A 20,202-nucleotide genomic window follows, 5' to 3' on the forward strand; every position below is an offset into this window, starting at 1 on the left:
CAGGAGTATTGTCTATTAAAACCTGATTGAACGAGCATCTATACTACGTCCTCGACTGCCCATTGTGGACCTTGGAATCGGTATCAAAAAGGGACATGCAGACCATGCAATTAAATAAACTAATATATTAAAAAATGGAGCAAAAGAAGACATTGCATATATATCACCGCCCCATACGGACAGGGGATCGGCGGAGGTCAATGTGAAGGTCAATCCCATGAATAAAGCAATGGAGTAATTCCAATATAATATAGGTTTGTGTTTTGTTAAACTCAAAGATAAAGAGAGAATTTTCTATCAGCGACTACTAATAAAGCAGAGTCACACCAGATATTAATAATGTTTATAGACTAGAAATTGCCATAAAGCTCAGAATGAAAGATACTTTGCTTCACGGGTGGAATGAGGGAGTTATATCATTCACGGTGACAGAGACCAGAAAGGAGCGCAGCGCTACACTAATAAAACTTTATTAATACCATAAACAAGGTGTTTGCTGATACATTTGGACATTCTTTACAGCAAACAAATGTGAAATCTCAATATAGTGACTGCGGCTTCCATTAGTCTGTCGGCGGCATTAGCCGTAAAGAGGACTATCCATCACATTTAATGATTGTCAGAGGTGGGGTAATGTATCGGATGTTAATTCACACAGTATGGAGCGAGGCGGAAGCGTGGAGCCGGGCAGGAAAAGTCACCTATGTATAAAGTATAGACTCCATGAATAAAATCAGGATGGTTTGGAGGCTTTTATCGCCACGTTTTCTGGCGTTGGCATTCTTGCTGGCAGTTTTGCCCGGCAGATGTTCACTCCTACGTTGCTTGTTGTGCGGATATTTCCTTCAGTATCTATTGACGAAAGTCATTGGGTACAGATCTAGAGAGGATCCTCCTGCACCTCCCGCTGGACACGTGACACAAAATCGCCACCCACGCTCTGTGGACATGCGCCGTTTTCACACTGGGCCCAAGCCGCACAATCTCGGCAGACTTGCTAGATGTCCACCAGTTGTACGATGGAGACATGCCGCACACGTACCACTCACATGCTAAACTCTTCGCAAAATCGCCACCCACGCTCTATGGACATGCGCCATTTTCATACTTGCCACCACACCAATTGCACAGATTTAGGAGACTTGCAAGACCTCCATCAGTCACACATTGGAGACATGCGCCATCTTCATGCTGGGGACTTGCCGAACCAGCACAGTCTTAATCAGTCATACCGGACGTGCGCCACATACACCCACTCTGGACACATACCGCACCTCACACATCTGCATGCTGGAGACTTGCACCACATGTACCATTCATACTGGACACGCACGGCGTCCGCACACTGAAGACATGCGCCTTCCCATACCAACCTCTTCACATAGTACAATGGTCATCTCTACCTCCAAGCCAAAAAGGGCCCCTCTAACCATGGAGTCCCTGTGTAGCCACGCCATGGGCACAAGGAAGGTTGCTCCTAGTTCAGTCCAGATAGTGAGACATCTTGATACTGAGGTCTGTGCTGCAGCCAGCGTACAGTATATGGAGCTGCGCTTATAGCAGTACCCTGGGTGATAGCCGTGGGCGAGTGTCATGAATCCGACACCCCGGCACGTTACCAAAAAACAAGAGTTCTGGGTATGTTGTAAGTATTGCTATTGGTACCATCACTTCCAGGCTGGTCCTGTTCCACTCCTCATCAGGTCCATTAGACTTCAACACAAAGACATTGGGCACATTCTTAAAAACAAGGCGCTCTTTACATGGCAACGCATTCACGTACACAAGGCAGCAGGCAGCACACTTTACAACTTCTTCTGTCTCCTACAGAGGTACTTTCCTTTGGGTTTCGGGTGATGGCACTTATCAAGTGGATGGTACACAAGCAGAGCAAATCAGATAAACCTCCATCTTCCCGATGCAGGGACACACGGGTCAACATGTTACACTGTGAAGCCTGTACCCAAACAACAGTCTGTGATCTATTAATGAGAGCCTCTCTTAAAGCCACTTCCCTCTACCAAGTTTTCAGCTGGGCAAAACCCTTGTCTACAGGATCTCCTGCATCTTGCCAACACTGGACTCACTTCATCCTTTAATTCTCTCAGGTTTCACCCACTTGCCTACTGAACTGTAGCTCAGTCACCTCTAAAGTTCCCTAATGATTCTTACTGCCTTGTGACTTACAGATCCACAGTAGTTTTATTCCTATCCAGATATCTGCACACTCTCCTCTCTTCTCTCACATCACTTACTTCCTCAATCTCTCACTATCCAGAGATTTCCAATCCTCCCCACTATGGGCCGACCTTACAGTTAACCCTGACACTGTCCCTGCTGTCTGTTGCTGGGCAGACTCAACCTTTCACCTCCACTCTATGCAAGAGTGAAAAGGAAGACAGTGACATCTTGTGGTCGTTGGTTAGTACTCCAGCCCACAGGGAAATTAACACATGTCACCACAAGAAAACATATTTCACACATTTACATTAAGCTCACTGATGTTCTCGGGGGGAAACATGACAGTTAGTCCACCTCCTCACATGCTATACACTCTTTCATTCTTGTCACCGCTTCAAAAAGCTGATCAGGGGGGATGCCAGGAGTGAGATCCCCAATGATTTCCAATCCTAAGACTAGACTAACATTATCAAAAGTTCTAGACAAGCCCTTTAAAGTTGTGTGAAACATTAACATTTGGCTTTGGGACTTATAGCATAAAATAGAGCATTAAATTATTATTTCGATTAATAAAAGAAAAACATGAAATAGTAATAAGGATTCACTTTCTCTCCACAGAAATCATACAGTTCCAGTACGCAACGAGGGAAAAATAATAAATGGAGGCATTCTCACCGTCCAGCACATGGCTCCTGTAATTGGCTGCAACAGTGATGAATCCTCCAGGGCCGGTGCGACCGTCGCTGGATCCACAGGGGCGCAGGAAGGCAATTATGCCTCCATTTAAGCTTTTTAATCAATCCACGTCTAAAAAAAAATTATTATGCTGTTGGACGACCACTTTAATATGGAGTCGCCCCTCTGCAGATATAACAACTGCACTCTTCTGGGAAGGATTTCTACAAGATTTTGGAGATGTCTGAGGAAATTTTTTTCCCCTTCGTCCAGAAGACCATTTGTGAGGTTAGACCATGATGTTGGAGAAGTCCAGGCCGCTACACTTACACCACTCCATCCGACGCTCAGCATTGTGCTTGGTGATGTACGGCTGCATGAAGCTGCTCGGCCATGAAGCTCTCGATGGGGGCACAGGTTATCCATTGATGTTATTACCTTACCTTAAAAATTCTATAAAAAAAGGATAAAAAATATATATGAAAGCAAGATCTGACAACTCTTAAATAATAGCTATCATAAGACAATGGTGCACAGTGTAAAAATGCAAGCCAGGACCTGTTATTCCCCAGTTAATTGTACAATCCCTGGTGGTTCTAGGTAGTCTAGGAGTCAGTGGGAATCTCAGACTGTTAGGTCGCGTTCACACATTCAGTATTTGGTCAGTATTTTACATCAGTATTTGTAAGCCAAAATCAGGAGTGGGTGAGAAATGCAGAAGTGGTGACGTGTCTCTATTATACTTTTCCTCTGATTGTTCCTCTCCTGATTTTAGAAAATTAGAAATACTGATGTAAAATACTGACCAAATACTGAACATGTGAACAAGGCCTTACTGTGAATATCACAGTTTATAGTGTTAAAGGGAATCAGCAGGTTTTTGCTATGCAGAAAGCTGCCAATCAGTGTTGGGGTGGGGTTGGACCAGGAGGCATGAGACACCAAGTCCTGTAGTGATAATCTCCTGCTGATTAAATAATGATTTTATTGAAACAGCACGGTAAGTGACACATCACCATAATCAGGGTCTCTGCCCCTACATCATGCTGTTCTCAGATCATAATGCAAAAATCTGCTGATTGATTCCCTTTAAGTGGCCAAGATAGAGCTGCCAACTCTATACAGAGAAAGAGAAAAAAAATGTGCTCTGGTTTAAAGGGAACCTGTCACCTGAATTTGGCGGGCCCTTTTTTCGGTCCGATGGGCGGTTTTTTCGGGTCTTTTATTCACCCCTTCCTTTCCCGCTGGCCGCACGCTGGCCGCAATATTGTCTTGAAGTTGATTTGCCTTCCTCCGTAGAACACGCGTGCGCAAGGTAATCTTGCCTTGCGTACGCGCAGTATGCTTTGCCCAACTGCGGGCAAAGCCGAAAAGCTTTATTGGGCATGCGCCGGCGCACTATGTCCCGGAAGTATTTTGCTGTGTTCCGGGACATAGTGCGCCGGCGCATGCGCACTAATGCTTTTCAGCTTTGCCCGCAGTTGAGCAAAGCATACTGCGCGTGCGCAAGGCAAGATTGCCTTGCGCACGCGTGTTCTACGGAGGAAGGCGAATCAACTTCAAGACAATATTGCGGCCAGCGGGAAAGGAAGGGGTGAATAAAAGACCCGAAAACACCGCCCATCGGACCAAAAAAAGGGCCCGCCACATTCAGGTGACAGGTTGCCTTTAAAGAAAGGGGTGTGAAGAGTCTGTCTGCAGATTGTTGATTAGGAAGCCTAGGGAGTTACATACAAGAGTCGAACTCTTACGAAAGAAAGAGACAGGCAAGAAAAATGGCACCTGTAGTGTCTGTTCTGATTAGATGGTTTGTAGGAGCCAACAAATTGCAAACAAAGCCACCATTATAGCAGTGCTGAGTTTGTAATAGAGTCCAAAATATTGCTGTAACAGTGATAAGGCAGAATTACCCAGCAAAATACAAAAGCTAGGTTTGTCACAGAGTTCAAGAAAGAGCTGACACACTCATAAGGTAGACTAACCATTAAAGTCTGAGGCAGAGCTGCCAGCAAATACTGTAGAGCTGAGTTTGTCACAGAGTGCAAGGCAAAACTGGCACAGTGATAAAGCATTCAGCAGACTTACCCAGTAATTTAACTGAGCTGGATTTGTGAGGAGAATAAAGGCAGAAGCAATCCATGGTAGCCATAAGGATGTCAATTACCTGAATATTTAGGCCTTCCAGCACCTGCACCAGCCTAGAAGACCTGAGAGCTTAATGTCTGACGTTGCCAGAGCCGCCTGACCCACTGAGGATCCAAGAGAGATGGCAGAAGATTGTGCAGCAGCTGACACTGGATCCAGGAGACATAACATATGTCTGGCAATCTGTCACTGTGTGAATGATCTTTGCTGGGCGGTCCTATTTCTTCCGGACTTCTTCTCCATCCATATGAAGTGATTGATGACAATAAGGGGTGCAGCTATGGAGCTCAGCCTCCTCTATATACTGCTCATCTAAGACAATGATGGGTTATATATCGGCTGGTGCTTGTCCTCAAGGTATTACAACGCCGCAGGCGAGGAAGAGGCTGTAAATAAGAAACTGTCTTTACATATGAAAGTCCTCATGTGTCAGCGTCAGACATGTTTCCTAGAAATCCAATCACTGATCATCGTTCCGGTTACATTCCCGAGTGATAAATATGTCAGGGACACCGGTCGTGTCTACGTGGATACAACTAGAAAATGGGATTTTTACATGGATCTCCCTTGTCCCAGGTCTCCGGCTCTGTACACATTGCGCAGTGGCTTCTGTCTATAACGCTCATACAGATCTGTCACATTACAGATCCCAATGGCATCGTCCAGGCTTCTCCTGTCATACTGACAGCAGGAATCTCCGCGCAGAGGATCTGACGACATCCTGAGCCCCCCAGGAAAATACGACTCTGAAACGTAAAATGAAAGCAAATATAAATGAGGCTTCTCTTACCTATATGGTTCGCGGAATATTTCCAGCATCTAGATAACTGCTCCCCTACCTAACCCCGTAGATGCCGCTGTCAACCATGAAGGCAGCAGTTAAGAGGTTAGATAAGGAAGTGGGCCGTCCGTCGTCCAGTACCGTGGCTACGGTCTCTGTAGAACATTTCTAATTTTGGGGGGAATTTATAACTTGTTGTACAAGGAATCAAAAGGTTCAAATCCCCTAAGGGAATGACAAAAACTATACAAAAAATATATATTCAAATCACCATCAAATAAGCACATTTGACATTTTGAAATATAAAAAGGAAGGAAGGAAGGAAGGAAGGACGGGAAGGAAGGAAGGGGGGAAGGAAGGAAGAAAGGAGGAGAAGGGAAGTAAGAAGGAAAGAAGGAAGGAAGGAGATGGAAGGGAGAAATGGAAGAAAGAAATAAAGGAGGGGAAGGGAAGGAACTAATGGAAGAAACAAAGGAGGGAGGGGAAAGAAAGGTAGAAGGGGAAGGAAGGAGGAGGGATGGAAGGAAGGAAGGAAGGAAGGAAGGAAGGAAGGAAGGAAGGGGGGAAGGAAGGAAGAAAGGAGGAGAAGGAAGGAAGAGATGGGAAGGAGGAGAAGGGAAGGAAGAAGGAAGAAAGGAGACAAAAGAGAGGAATGGAAAAAAGAAATAAAGGAGGGGAAGGGAAGGAACTAATGGAAAAAAGAAAGGAGAGAGGGGAAGGAAAGGAAGAAGGGGAAGGAAGGAGGAGGGAAGGAAGCAGGGGAAGGGAAGGAAGGAGGAGAAGAAGAGGAAGGAGGGGGAGGGAAGGAACGAATGGAAGAAAGAAAGGAGGGAGGGGAAGGGAAGGAAGGAGGAAAAGGAGAGGAAGGAGGGGTTGGGAAGGAACGAATGGAAGAAAGAAAGGAGGGAGGGGAAGGGAAGGAAGGAGGAAAAGGAAGGAGGAGAAGGGAAGGAAGCAGGGGAAGGGAAGGATGAAGGAGAAGGAGAGGAAGGAGGGGAAGGGGAGGAAAGAATGGAAGAAAGAAAGGTAGGAGGTGATGGGAAGGAATGAAAGGAAGGAGGGAGGGGAAGGAAATGAGGGAGAGGAGGGGAAGGAAGGAGGAGAAGGGAAGGAAGCAGTGTAAGGGAAGGAAGGAGGAGAAGGAGAGGAAGGAGGGGAAGGGAAGGAACGAATGGAAGAAAGAAAGGTAGGAGGTGAAGGGAAGGAATGAAAGGAAGGAGGGAGGGAAAGGGAAGGAAGGAGGAGAAGGGAAGGAAGGAGAAAGGAAGGAAGAAGGAGAAGGAAATGAAGAATGGAAAGGGAAGTAGGGAAGGAAAGGAAGGAGGGGAAGGAAGGCAGAGAAGGGAAGGAAGGAAGAAGGAAGGAAAGGAAGAAATCAAAGGGAAGGAAGCATGGGAAGGAGTGAAAGGAAAGAAGGTGGAGAATGGAAGAAATGAAGGAGGGGAAGGGAAGAAATGAAGGAAAGGAAGGCAGGAAGGAAGGACTTTTCACAAAAAGTCATTAAAAGTCAAAGTGTTTACATCAAACTGGTACCAATTAAAACTACAGCTTCCCAGTGAAAAAATAAAAAATGTTATAGAAATCTAAAAAAAATTTCTACATTTTTTTTTCATTTTCATAACAGTAAAAGCAAAAAAAATGGACTCGCACAATGAAATTACTTAGCAATTTTCATTGCACAATGAAAGGTGTACAAACGAAAACCAGAGCAACAATGAATTGCTTTTTTCATCATTTCACCGAACTTTCAGTTTTTTAGTACATTATTTGTACAGTTAATGGCATCAGCCAAAACTACAACTCATCTCACAGAAAACAAGCTCTATCGATGAAAAAAAAAAAGTTATGATTCTTGGAAGAAGTGGGGAAGGAAAAATGGAATTGGCTGTGGCGGGAAGGCGTGGAAGGGTTATAATAGCAAAAATGTATTGAATATTAACTTTTTCATACTGATCAGAGAAAAACAGCAAAAAGAAAAAACGAATCCTTAAGGACGGAGTGATGGACGCCGTTACCGTTTGTCGTCTACCGCAGCCGCCGCTCGCAAGCTATGAGGCGTCGGCCTTTCTCAGACTGATACTTAGTGACCGGTTTGTAATGTTCCTCTGGGTTTCGATTCCTCTTTGGAAGATCTCATTAGCGCAGCCGCCTCCAAATGTTTACTGTTAATTAACCTCTCGCGGCTCCCGTTACAGTCATCACGGTTATTCCGGTGACGTTGTGGCATCTGGACGCCAAAGTAATTTTCCATGGCTTGTGTACGGGGTGGCAGCGCGAGCAGGTGCGGCCGGTGCATTACATGTGGCAGAACGTTAGGGGATGTCAGCGGAGTGACAGATGTACGGCTGAAGCGGAGGATGCGGGAAGATGTCGCGTCTCACACTACGAGTCCTGTAAATAATGACAAGAAGGAAGAGACACATGGGCTGCGGATGTGATAATGGCTGGTGACGTGGCGGCGGCGGTGCAGGCAGCAGCTGTGTTTAGTTAATACGGACTTACCCGGCAGTTCATGTCACACAATATCTCTATTAGTCCTGACGAGGGACGGTAACACCGACGCTGACAGCTCTCACACCGGCAGCCAAAATTGTTTTACTCACATTTTGGCTCTTGAGCAGATCCTCCTCCCCCAATACTGAGATCTAGTACAACAGGACGAGCGATATTGCACAGGTTCCAAACTCCATATTATTATTATTCCCACAGGATAGATCATTTTCAGACCCGACCACTAGGAATCTGCTGCAATCAAGCAAAGGTCGCGCATGCGCACTACCGCGTCATTCATTCCCTGTAGGACGGCGCAGGATGACTGCAGAGCTTATCTGGAGGGAAGCACCAGATGTATGCCAGTGGCTGATGTGGATATAAACCATTTCCATGGCACCAGCTGAACGTGCCCTCCATACAGGATTAGCCACAATTTGGCCCTTTATAGTTCCAGCGAAAAAATACCCTCCGTACAGTGCTGACCGCAGTGTGTCGCCATACACGATATGGCCCAGTAAGGTTGTACCCAGGGGTCCTGCGCTCATATGCTAAAATAATTACGGTATATTTGCGAACAAATGTTGCATCTCACCTGGTAAAGTAGCCCCGATCTGGAAGAGCAGTATAGACACGTGGCGCTGGTGCAGCAGGACTGATGAGTGGCTGCAGAGAAGATGTCAAACCTGATGTAGTAGAGCAGAATCAATGAGGAATGGCATAGTAGAGCTGGTTTGATGATGAATTACATACTCAAGCTGGATCAATGATGAATGGCATAGCAGAGCGGGATCAATGATGAATGGAGTAGCAGATCGGGATCAATGATGAATGATGCAGCAGAGCAGGATCAATGATGAATGGTGTAGCAGAGCTGGATCAGTGATGAATGGCATAGCAGAGCGGGATCAATGATGAATGGAGTAGCAGAGCTGGATCAATGATGAATGGAGTAGCAGATCGGGATCAATGATGAATGATGCAGCAGAGCAGGATCAATGATGAATGGTGTAGCAGAGCTGGATCAATGATGAATGGTGTAGCAGAGCTGGATCAATGATGAATGGAGTAGCAGAGCGGGATCAATGATGAATGGTGTAGCAGAGCTGGATCAATGATGAATGGTGTAGCAGAGCTGGATCAATGATAAATGGTGTAGCAGAGCTGGATCAATGATGAATGGAGTAGCAGAGCTGGATCAATGATGAATGGTGTAGCAGAGCTGGATCAATGATGAATGGTGTAGCAGAGCTGGATCAATGATGAATGGTGTAGCAGAGCTGGATCAATGATGAATGGCATAGCAGATCGGGATCAATGATAAATGGCATAGCAGAGCTGGATAAATGATGAATGGAGTAGCAGAGCTGGATCTATGATGAATGGAATAGCAGAGCTGGATCAATGATGAATGGAGTAGCAGAGCTGGATAAATGATGAATGGTGTAGCAGAGCTGGATAAATGATGAATGGTGTAGCAGAGCTGGATAAATGATGAATGGTGTAGCAGAGCTGGATAAATGATGAATGGTGTAGCAGAGCTGGATCAATGATAAATAGTGTAGCAGAGCTGGATCAGTGATCACTGGTGTAGCAGAGCTGGATAATCGGTAACTCATATAGCTGAACTGGATTAGCAATCACTGGTGTAGCATAGACCTGGATCAGACATGACTTGTATAGCAGAGCTGGATCTGCGATAACAGATGTAGCAGACCCCGATAAGCAATGACTGGTAATGCAGAGTTGAATCAGGAATGACTAATGTAGCAGAGCTGGATCAGCGATTACTTATGTAACAAAGCTGAATCAGCAATGACTTTTATGACAGAGCTGGATCTGGGGTAAAGGATGTAGCAGAGCTGTATTAGTGATGACTGCTGCAGCAGTGCTAGATCTGAGAAGAAGCAGAATCATTACCAAGCAGCAAGGGTTGACGTAGCAGTGCTTATATAGCAAAGCTGTAACCATGGAAGAGCAGAGTTATACAATGGGGATTGATGCAGCAGAGCTGGAACCACAGAAGAACATATATTTTGTTTAAATCAATTATTGCATGGGGAAGATGAAATAGTAATGAGCCCCTTGTTCTCATTAGCCCAGTATCGCCCCTCTATTCTTCCACAGGATACATCTTGGTCTATAAATGATGAGCAGCAGATAATGATGTCAGACAATAATATATGGAGAAAAGCTCGGACGCTTGCGCTGTGTCTGTAGTTCTCCATTCATTTTCATAATTATATGAAAACAGATCCAAAACTTAACCTAAAGATCAGGTACAAATATGGATCCAGACGTAGGTCGTAGACACTCCAGGCAGAGAATGTGACCAGACCCGGTCCAGGAGACGACATCAGAAGCACATCTACATGGGTCCATGATCCTGCGTCACCTCATCGGAGGATGTGCCACTTCTAGCCCATTCTCACCAACTTGTGAAAATTGTCTCCAGAGAGACAAGGGACTCAAAGTGCTGAGACCATTGTTTTCCTCTTAAGCCCCTCCTTTTTACTTCTCACGCCTCTCCTTTTTACTTCTCACACCCCTCTACAGTCCACACCCCAACATTACAACTTTTGCCCCCTTTACAGTCCACTCACCTTTGTAAAGATCATGCCATCCTCTACAGTCCACACCCCGTTTTACACTCTCTCCTTTATTATCCACACCCCTTTTTTGAAGATCAACCTCCCTTTACTGTCCACACCCCCTTTTTTTTAAAGATCCCACCCCCTGACCAGTGCATGACTCCTTTTAAAGTGCACAGCCTTTTTTCTAACATCACACATCCTCTATAGTCACACATGCTTTTTTAAAGACCACACTGTCTTTTTAAAAATTACACCCCCTTTAGAGTCTACACCCTTTTTGTAGATCTCACCCTTCTTTTCAGTTCATACCCTCTGGACTAAGGGTAGGAAGAGGGGTAGAAAACCTGGAGTAGGGGCACTAGAAGGACAGCGAGGAATTACCCGGCTTGGGGCAGTAAGAGAAGGACTTCTTGAACATGGGCAATACAGGGGAGGTATTATGAGCAGAGGGCACCTGAACCAAGGGCACTAAAATAGGGTAAGACATTTGGAGCAGAGGAAACCTGAAGCAAGGGCAATAAAAGGGGGTAAGACATTTGGAGCAGAGGGCATCTGAAGCAGGGGCAATAAAAGAAGGTAAGATACTTTGAGCAGGGGGCACCTGAAGCACGGCACTAAAAGAAGGTAAGATACTTTGAGCAGGGGGCACCTGAAGCACGGGCACTAAAAAGGGGTAAAACATTTGGAGCAGATGGCACCTGAAGCAAGGGCACTAAAAGGAGGTAAGATACTTGGAGCAAGGGCACTAAAAGGGTGTAAGATACCTGGAGCAGGGGGCACCTGAAGCAAAGGAAGCAAGGGCAATAAAAGGGGGTAAGACATTTGGAGCGGAGGGCACCTGAAACAAGGGCACTAAAAGGAGGAAAGACATTTGAAACTGAAGGCACTTGAAGCAAGGGCACTAAAATGAGGTAAGATATTTTGAGCATGGGGCACCTGAAGCACGGGCACTAAAAGGGGGTAAGACACTTGGAGCAGAGGGCACCTGAAGCACGGGCACTAAAAGGGGGTAAGATACCTGGAGCAGAGGGCACCTGAAGCTAGGGCACTAAAAGGGGGTAAGATACCTGGCCCTGGAGCAGAGGGCACCTGAGGCAAGGGCACCAAAAGAAGGTAAGATACTTTGAGCAAGGGCACTTGAACCAAAGGAAGCAAGGGCACTAAAAGGGGGTATGACCCTTTGAGCAGGGGGCACCTGAAGCAAGGGCACAAAAAGGGCGTAAGATACCTGGAGCAGTGGGTACCTGAAGCAAAGGGCACTAAAAGGGGGTAAGATACCTGGAGCAGAGGGCCCGTGAAGCAAGGGCACTAAAAGAGGGGATAAGACACTTTGAGCAGGGGGAACCTGAAGCAAAGGCACAAAAAGGGGGTAAGATACCTGGAGCAGAGGGCCCGTGAAGCAAGTGCAGTGCCGCAGAGTCCTGGTCGTTGCAGTAATGTTGCTCTGCCACTAAGGGGAGTGATGTTATGTCTGATTGCACTAAAGGAGTTCAACTGACCAGGTATCACAGTCACACATTACACTTCACACTCCGGCCACCAGGGGGAGCAAAAGGCACTATGTATTAGGCCACTCCTCACACTTTGGTAAAACTGGGGGTTGGATAGGAAGTTAGGGAGAACGCAGCCTGGGAGAGCTCCAGGGAGGACCTGTCAGGGGTGGGTTCCTGGCAGGTACCTAGCAGAAAGGACAGATAGTTACGGAGCCACGCCTGCACTACCTTGCGGCGGCATCCTAAGGAAGGACACGAAGCGAAGGATATTGTGGAGAAGTGAGAAACGAAATCGCAGCACAAGGATATAACCAGTAGGAGTCGTGCCCCGAGATCGGCAACATCCTACTGAGGCACGTAGCCGGTGGCCGGAACGCCGAGGAAGTAACAGACTTCAAGCATTATTTCAAACAGCGGCAGGACAGTTGATTTTAGGTTGGCTGTCTACCTTACATCACCTAAGCAGACATAGGGGGCAAAGTTGGAGAGGGGCGTCTCTAGGGTCCCAGAATAGCTCCGAGCCTTCCCGTCAAACGGGTGCGTCCTAGCCAGATAAACTTGGGAGACGGAGAAGAGAAAGAACGAACACGAAAGTTGTGAGGACTATCCCGAATGCTCAGCAGGGAAGGACTACAACACACAGGCGCTAGTGGTAGGCACTGATTTCCACCTGCAAAGGGAACTCTGGATGTGCCTTCGGACCGGCCGGACTCAGCCAGCCCTGTTAGCAGTGCTCCGGATTGTGGATCCCGAAGTCTTCAGTAAAAAGGTAAAGAGACTGCAACCCTGTGTCCTCGTTATTAACGGCGCCTCACACCATCGCCACCTACACTACTGGGAAGCCCTGGGGATATACTTCACCTGTGGGAAGGTAAATCATCTAGCTGCCATTCCATCACCCCAGCGTACCCCTAAGCAGCGTCGGTCACCCTGACCGAATACCACAGGTGGTGTCACGAACCATTGACAAACTTTCATCACCCTTTCATTGGACGCCCCTTAGCAGGGTCACGGACTGGGTCCAGCCACCGTGACAACCCCAGCACCGAGACAGAGAGGCACGGTACCGAGTACCCTGTGGCCCTGCGTCTGGGGGCGCTCCACAAGGGCACTAAAAGGGGGTAAGACACTTTGAGCAGGGGGCCCGTGATGCAAGGGCACTAAAAGGGGGTAAGACACTTGGAGCAGGGGGCACCCGAAGCAAAGGCACTAAAAGGGGGTAAGATACCTGGAGCAGGGGGCACTTGAGGCAGGAGCATTGAGAGGGGGAAACATGAAGGAAAGGCATTACACAAGACTTATCTGAGGTAGAGAGGAGGAGAGCCATGAGCAGAGGCTTTTAAAGCAAATGACAATTCAGTATGCCGAAACCTCAGCCAGCAGAGAAAATAAAAGTGGTACCTGGTTAATCCAGATGGGGCAGAAAACTGTTTGAGCCCTGAAAGTACCATCTGGCTACCAGAGATGAGTCTGGTGATGCAGCATCCTGGCCCAATGCACAGAAAAGGTTTTTTTGGGGGGTAGGGGAGTTATTTGGCGAATCCTGCAGCAAACAGGAGACCTGCAGTAAGGCAGCATGCTATAATGGAATGGGTCCCCTATCCCTAATTTTGGGATTGCACTGACTCCACAATCACTTGTCATGAGAGCTGTTGTCCCGGCGTTATGTGCTGCGTGTCGTCATGCACCGTCCGCTCCGACGCGCGTGCAGCGCTCCCGTCTCCGAACGGATTAAATGCAGTCACCGGTAGAACACGATTACATTACAAGCTGTCATTTAGAGCTCGCCGTAAATGATGTAAATAGACAAATCCCAGACCCTTCTGCCCGATTTACTTTCATTTGTCAGAATTTGTGCTGAATAAGAAAGAAAAAAATTTAAAAAATGGAACAATACTGAGAACTGACAAGTGAAGACGACATGAAACCAGCACGTAATGGAAGATGCTCATCCAAATGCCCCAGAGGGGGACAGTGGTAAAACTAAGGGTACACATATGGAACAGCTGGGAGACCATTGTGGATGCAGCTGGGTGCACGGACAGATGGAGCGGAGAACCACGGAGATCGTGTGGGGCTGGAGGCTCATGCTATGGCCATTGCCCCTGGTATTACGCAGCTTCCTCCATTGCAGACTCTGTGCATAGCAGTGGGAATGTTATTATTATTATTATTATTATTATAGCAGTGGGAATGTTCTTCTTGTGATCCTGTCGGAGGACAGAGAGATATTAGATGCACACTCTGGTGCACACTCCCTGAGCTCTTCCCTTAAATGATCGGGCAGAGCGCTCCTGTATCACTCTGCCCAATCATAGGGAACTATGGACCACACAGTTACAGCTGCTCAGTCTTGGTAAAATGGGGCAATTCTACACACCAGTGGTCTCTTATAGATAAAAAAAAATGGGGAAAAAAAGGCTAATTGTGAATAAAAACCGCCTGTTAGTTACATAATGTTCGGCGAAGATACAGTCTGTGTTATCTGAATCTGTACATACGGCATAAGCATGATCTGATCAAATTGTGTGAGCGCATCTGCCAGTGATGAGGTGAAATCCAGCGATAGATAGATACTAGATAGGAGAGAAAAAAATGGAACAGCACCGCATAGATGAATTCAGGGTGTGGTAGATAATACAGGAGCTTCTCAGAAAATTAGAATATCATCAAAAAGTGAATTTATTTCAGTTCTTCAATACAAAAAGTGAAACTCCTTATACATATATAGAAAGTCAATACACACAGAGTGATCTATTTCACAAGTTTATTTCTGTTAATGTTGATAATTATGGCTTACAGCCAAGGAAAACCCAAAAGTTATTATCTCAGTAAATCAGAATACTTTATAACACCAGCATGAAAAATGATTGTACAATCCAAAATGTATGATCAGTAAATGCACTCAATACTTGGTCGGGGCTCCTTTTGCATCAATTACTGCATCAATGCGGCGTGGCATAGAGGCGATCAGCCTGTGGCGCTGCTGAGGGGTTATGGATGCCCAGGTTGCTTTGATAGCAGCCTTCAGCTCGTCTGCATTGTTGGGTCTGGTGTCTCTCATCTTCCTCTTGACAATAATACATGGATTCTCTATGGGGTTAAGGTCAGACGAGTTTGCTGCCAATCAAGCCCAGTGATACTGTTGTTTTTACACCAGGTATTGGTACTTTTGGCCGTGTGGACAGGAGCCAAGTTCTGCTGGAGAATGACATTTCCATCTCCAAAAAGCTTGTCGGCAGAGGGAATCATGAAGTGCTCTACAATGTCCTGGTAGACGGCTGCACTGACTTTGGTCTTGATAAAACACAGTGGACCTACACCAGCAGATGACATGGCTCCCCAAACCATCACTGATTGTGGAGACTTCACACCAGACCTCCAGCAGCTCGCATTGTGGCCTCCATTCTTCCTCCAGACTCTGGGACCTTGGTTTCCAAATGAAACGCAAAATCTGAAAACACCTTGGACCACTGACAACAGTCCGCTTCTTTTTCCTCCTTGGCCCAGGTAAGACGCTTCTGGTGTTGTCTATTGGTCATGAGTGGCCGGACACAAGGAATGTGACACTTGTAGTCCATGTCCTGGATACGTCTGTGTGTGGTGGCTCTTGATGCAATGACTTCAGCAGCAGTCCACTCCTTGTGACTCTCCACAAAATTTTTGAATGCTCTTTTCTTAACAATCCTTTCCAGGCTGCGGTTATCCCGGTTGCTTGTGCTCCTTTTTCTGCCACACTTTTTCCTTCCACTCCACTTTCCATTAATATGCTTGGAAACAGCACTCTGTGAACAGCCGGCTTCTTTAGCAATGACCTTTGGTGGCTTCCCCTCCTTGTGGAGTGTGTCAGTGACGCCTTCTGGACATCGGTCAGGTCAGCAGTCTTGCCCATGATTGTGGAGCTACTGAAACAAACTAAGGGACCTTAGGAAGCCTTTGCAGGTGTTTATTGTTCATTATTCTAATTTACTGAGATAATGAATTCTGGGTTTTCATTGGCTGTAAGCCATAACCATCAACATTAACAGAAATAAGCGCGTGAAATAGATCACTCTGTGTGTAATGACTATATAATATAGGAGTTTCACTTTTTGTATTGAAGAACTGAAATAAATTAACAGTTTGATGATATTCTAATTTTGTAAGAAGCACCTGTAGATAAATAGATAATAGATAATTTCCTCCTTCAGCCTCACACAATGGTCTTCTGCAGCCACTCACAAAGACGGTCACACACTGGACCTCATCTTCACCCGCCTCTGCTCTCTATCTAACCTCTTTAACTCCCCTCTTCCACTCACTGACCACAACCTTCTCACATTCTCTTCCCTCTCCACTCCATATCTACAATCCCCACCCCACAAACTTTCACACCCTCGCAGAAATCTTAAACATCTTGACCTACATTCATTCTCTTAATCCCTCCTCCCTCTCACAGACATACAGTAAGTTCCTTACACAATGCGCATGACGCTGCCGCTCTATATGACACCACAATAGCTGTAGCTTTGGAATCTGCTGCCCCACTTACACATACCAAAGCTCGCAAAATCAACAGACAGCCTTGCCACACCAGTCTGACCAAAGAACTGAGGCGAGCTTCCAGGGCTGCTGAGCGCAGATGGAAAAGATCCCACTCCAACGAGCACTTCATCGCATTCAAACAGTCCCTCACTACTTTCAAGACCACACTCGCCACAGCTAAACAAACCTACTTCTCATCTCTCATATCCTCTCTGTCTCACAACCCTAAACAGTTATTCATCACCTTCAATTCTCTCCTCCGTCCCCCAGCACCTCCTCCCTCCCCACTTATCTCCGCTGAAGACTTTGCCTCATTTTTCAAGCAGAAGATTGATATCAGAGACAGTTTTGGTCATCAACCCCCAGAGCCCTTCCTCCCGACTTCCCAGCCCTCTGTTATGGCTGGCAATCAGGCAACACAGCGTGCAGTAATCAGCGCACATACAGAGATCTGGCAAAACCAAAAACAATAGGACGAGCTCTGAGACGTGGAATCTCTGTAGACTGCAGTACCTGATCTATCCTCACACAACTATAAGCAGCAGTGGATTGCGCCTAACAACTACCTATGCAACTCGGCACTGCCTGAGGAGCTGACTAGCCTGAAGATAGAAATACAAGCCTGACTTACCTCAGAGAAATACCCCCAAAGGAATAGGCAGCCCCCCACATATAATGACTGTTAGCAAGATGAAAAGACAAACGTAGGAATGAAATAGATTCAGCAAAGTGAGGCCCGATATTCTAGACAGAGCGAGGATAGCAAAGAGAACTATGCAGTCTACAAAAAACCCTAAAACGAAAACCACGCAAAGGGGCAAAAAGACCCACCGTGCCGAACTAACAGCACGGCGGTGCACCCCTCTGCTTCTCAGAGCTTCCAGCAAAAGACAATAGCAAGCTGGACAGAAAAAAACAGAAAACAAACTGGAAGCACTTATCTAGCAGAGCAGCAGGCCCAAGGAAAGATGCAGTAGCTCAGATCCAACACTGGAACATTGACAAGGAGCAAGGAAGACAGACTCAGGTGGAGCTAAATAGCAAGGCAGCCAACGAGCTCACCAAAACACCTGAGGGAGGAAGCCCAGAGACTGCAATACCACTTGTGACCACAGAAGTGAACTCAGCCACAGAATTCACAACAGTACCCCCCCCTTGAGGAGGGGTCACCGAACCCTCACCAGAACCCCCAGGCCGACCAGGATGAGCCACATGAAAGGCACGAACAAGATCTGGGGCATGGACATCAGAGGCAAAAACCCAGGAATTATCTTCCTGAGCATAACCCTTCCATTTGACCAGATACTGGAGTTTCCGTCTAGAGACACGAGAATCCAAAATCTTCTCCACAATATACTCCAATTCCCCCTCCACCAAAACAGGGGCAGGAGGCTCCACAGATGGAACCATAGGTGCCACGTATCTCCTCAACAACGACCTATGGAATACATTATGTATGGAAAAGGAGTCTGGGAGGGTCAGACGAAAAGACACCGGATTGAGAATCTCAGAAATCCTATACGGACCAATAAAACGAGGTTTAAATTTAGGAGAGGAAACCTTCATAGGAATATGACGAGAAGACAACCAAACCAAATCCCCAACACGAAGTCGGGGTCCCACACGGCGTCTGCGATTAGCGAAAAGCTGAGCCTTCTCCTGGGACAAGGTCAAATTGTCCACTACCTGAGTCCAGATCTGCTGCAACCTGTCCACCACAGAATCCACACCAGGACAGTCCGAAGACTCAACCTGTCCTGAAGAGAAACGAGGATGGAACCCAGAATTGCAGAAAAATGGAGAGACCAAGGTAGCCGAGCTGGCCCGATTATTAAGGGCGAACTCAGCCAACGGCAAAAATGACACCCAATCATCCTGGTCAGCGGAAACAAAACATCTCAGATATGTTTCCAAGGTCTGATTGGTTCGTTCGGTCTGGCCATTAGTCTGAGGATGGAAGGCCGAGGAGAAAGATAGGTCAATGCCCATCCTACCACAAAAGGCTCGCCAGAACCTCGAGACAAACTGGGAACCTCTGTCAGAAACAATATTCTCAGGAATGCCATGTAAACGAACCACATGCTGGAAGAACAAAGGCACCAAATCAGAGGAGGAAGGCAATTTAACCAAGGGCACCAGATGGACCATTTTAGAAAAGCGATCACAGACCACCCAAATGACCGACATTTTTTGAGAAACGGGAAGGTCAGAAATGAAATCCATCGAAATATGTGTCCAAGGCCTCTTCGGGACCGGCAAGGGCAAAAGCAACCCACTGGCACGTGAACAGCAGGGCTTAGCCCTAGCACAAATTCCACAGGACTGCACAAAAGCACGCACATCCCGTGACAGAGATGGCCACCAGAAGGATCTAGCAACCAACTCCCTGGTACCAAAGATTCCTGGATGACCGGCCAGCACCGAACAATGAAGTTCAGAGATAACTTTACTAGTCCACCTATCAGGGACGAACAGTTTCTCGGCCGGACAACGATCAGGTTTATTAGCCTGAAATTTCTGCAACACTCTCCGCAAATCAGGGGAGATGGCAGACACAATGACTCCTTCCTTGAGGATACTCGCCGGCTCAGATAACCCCGGAGAGTCGGGCACAAAACTCCTAGACAGAGCATCCGCCTTCACATTTTTAGAGCCCGGAAGGTATGAAATCACAAAATCAAAACGAGCAAAAAATAACGACCAACGGGCCTGTCTAGGATTCAAGCGCTTGGCAGACTCGAGATAAGTCAAGTTCTTATGATCAGTCAATACCACCACGCGATGCTTAGCACCCTCAAGCCAATGACGCCACTCCTCGAATGCCCACTTCATGGCCAGCAACTCTCGGTTGCCCACATCATAATTACGCTCAGCAGCAGAAAATTTCCTGGAAAAGAAAGCACATGGTTTGAACACTGAGCAACCAGAACCTCTCTGTGACAAAACCGCCCCTGCACCAATCTCAGAAGCATCAACCTCGACCTGGAACGGAAGAGAAACATCAGGTTGACACAACACAGGGGCACAGCAAAAACGACGCTTCAACTCCTGAAAAGCTTCCACGGCAGCAGAAGACCAATTAACCAAATCAGCACCCTTCTTGGTCAAATCGGTCAATGGTCTGGCAATGCTAGAAAAATTACAGATGAAGCGACGATAAAAATTAGCAAAGCCCAGGAATTTCTGCAGACTTTTCAGAGATGTCGGCTGAGTCCAATCCTGGATGGCCTGAACCTTAACCGGATCCATCTCGATAGTAGAAGGGGAAAAGATGAACCCCAAAAATGAAACTTTCTGCACACCGAAGAGACACTTTGAT

The 20,202-nt window shown here is 46.7% G+C and overlaps 1 long non-coding RNA gene across 1 annotated transcript in view; it reads right to left on the minus strand.

The window, feature by feature from the left end:
* Positions 1–329: 329 nt before the first annotated feature.
* Positions 330–20,202, minus strand: part of LOC138657382 (uncharacterized) — a 125,453-nt gene continuing 105,580 nt past the window's right edge. The window contains exons 2-3 of the long non-coding RNA XR_011317043.1: positions 5,021–5,747; positions 330–3,309 (exon numbers count right to left, since the gene is read on the minus strand). This is a non-coding gene — a long non-coding RNA (uncharacterized lncRNA). The remainder of the gene's footprint in view (positions 3,310–5,020; positions 5,748–20,202) is intronic.

Source organism: Ranitomeya imitator, chromosome 1 (genome assembly GCF_032444005.1).
Source record: "Ranitomeya imitator isolate aRanImi1 chromosome 1, aRanImi1.pri, whole genome shotgun sequence".
NCBI classification, from domain to species: Eukaryota; Metazoa; Chordata; class Amphibia; order Anura; family Dendrobatidae; genus Ranitomeya; species Ranitomeya imitator.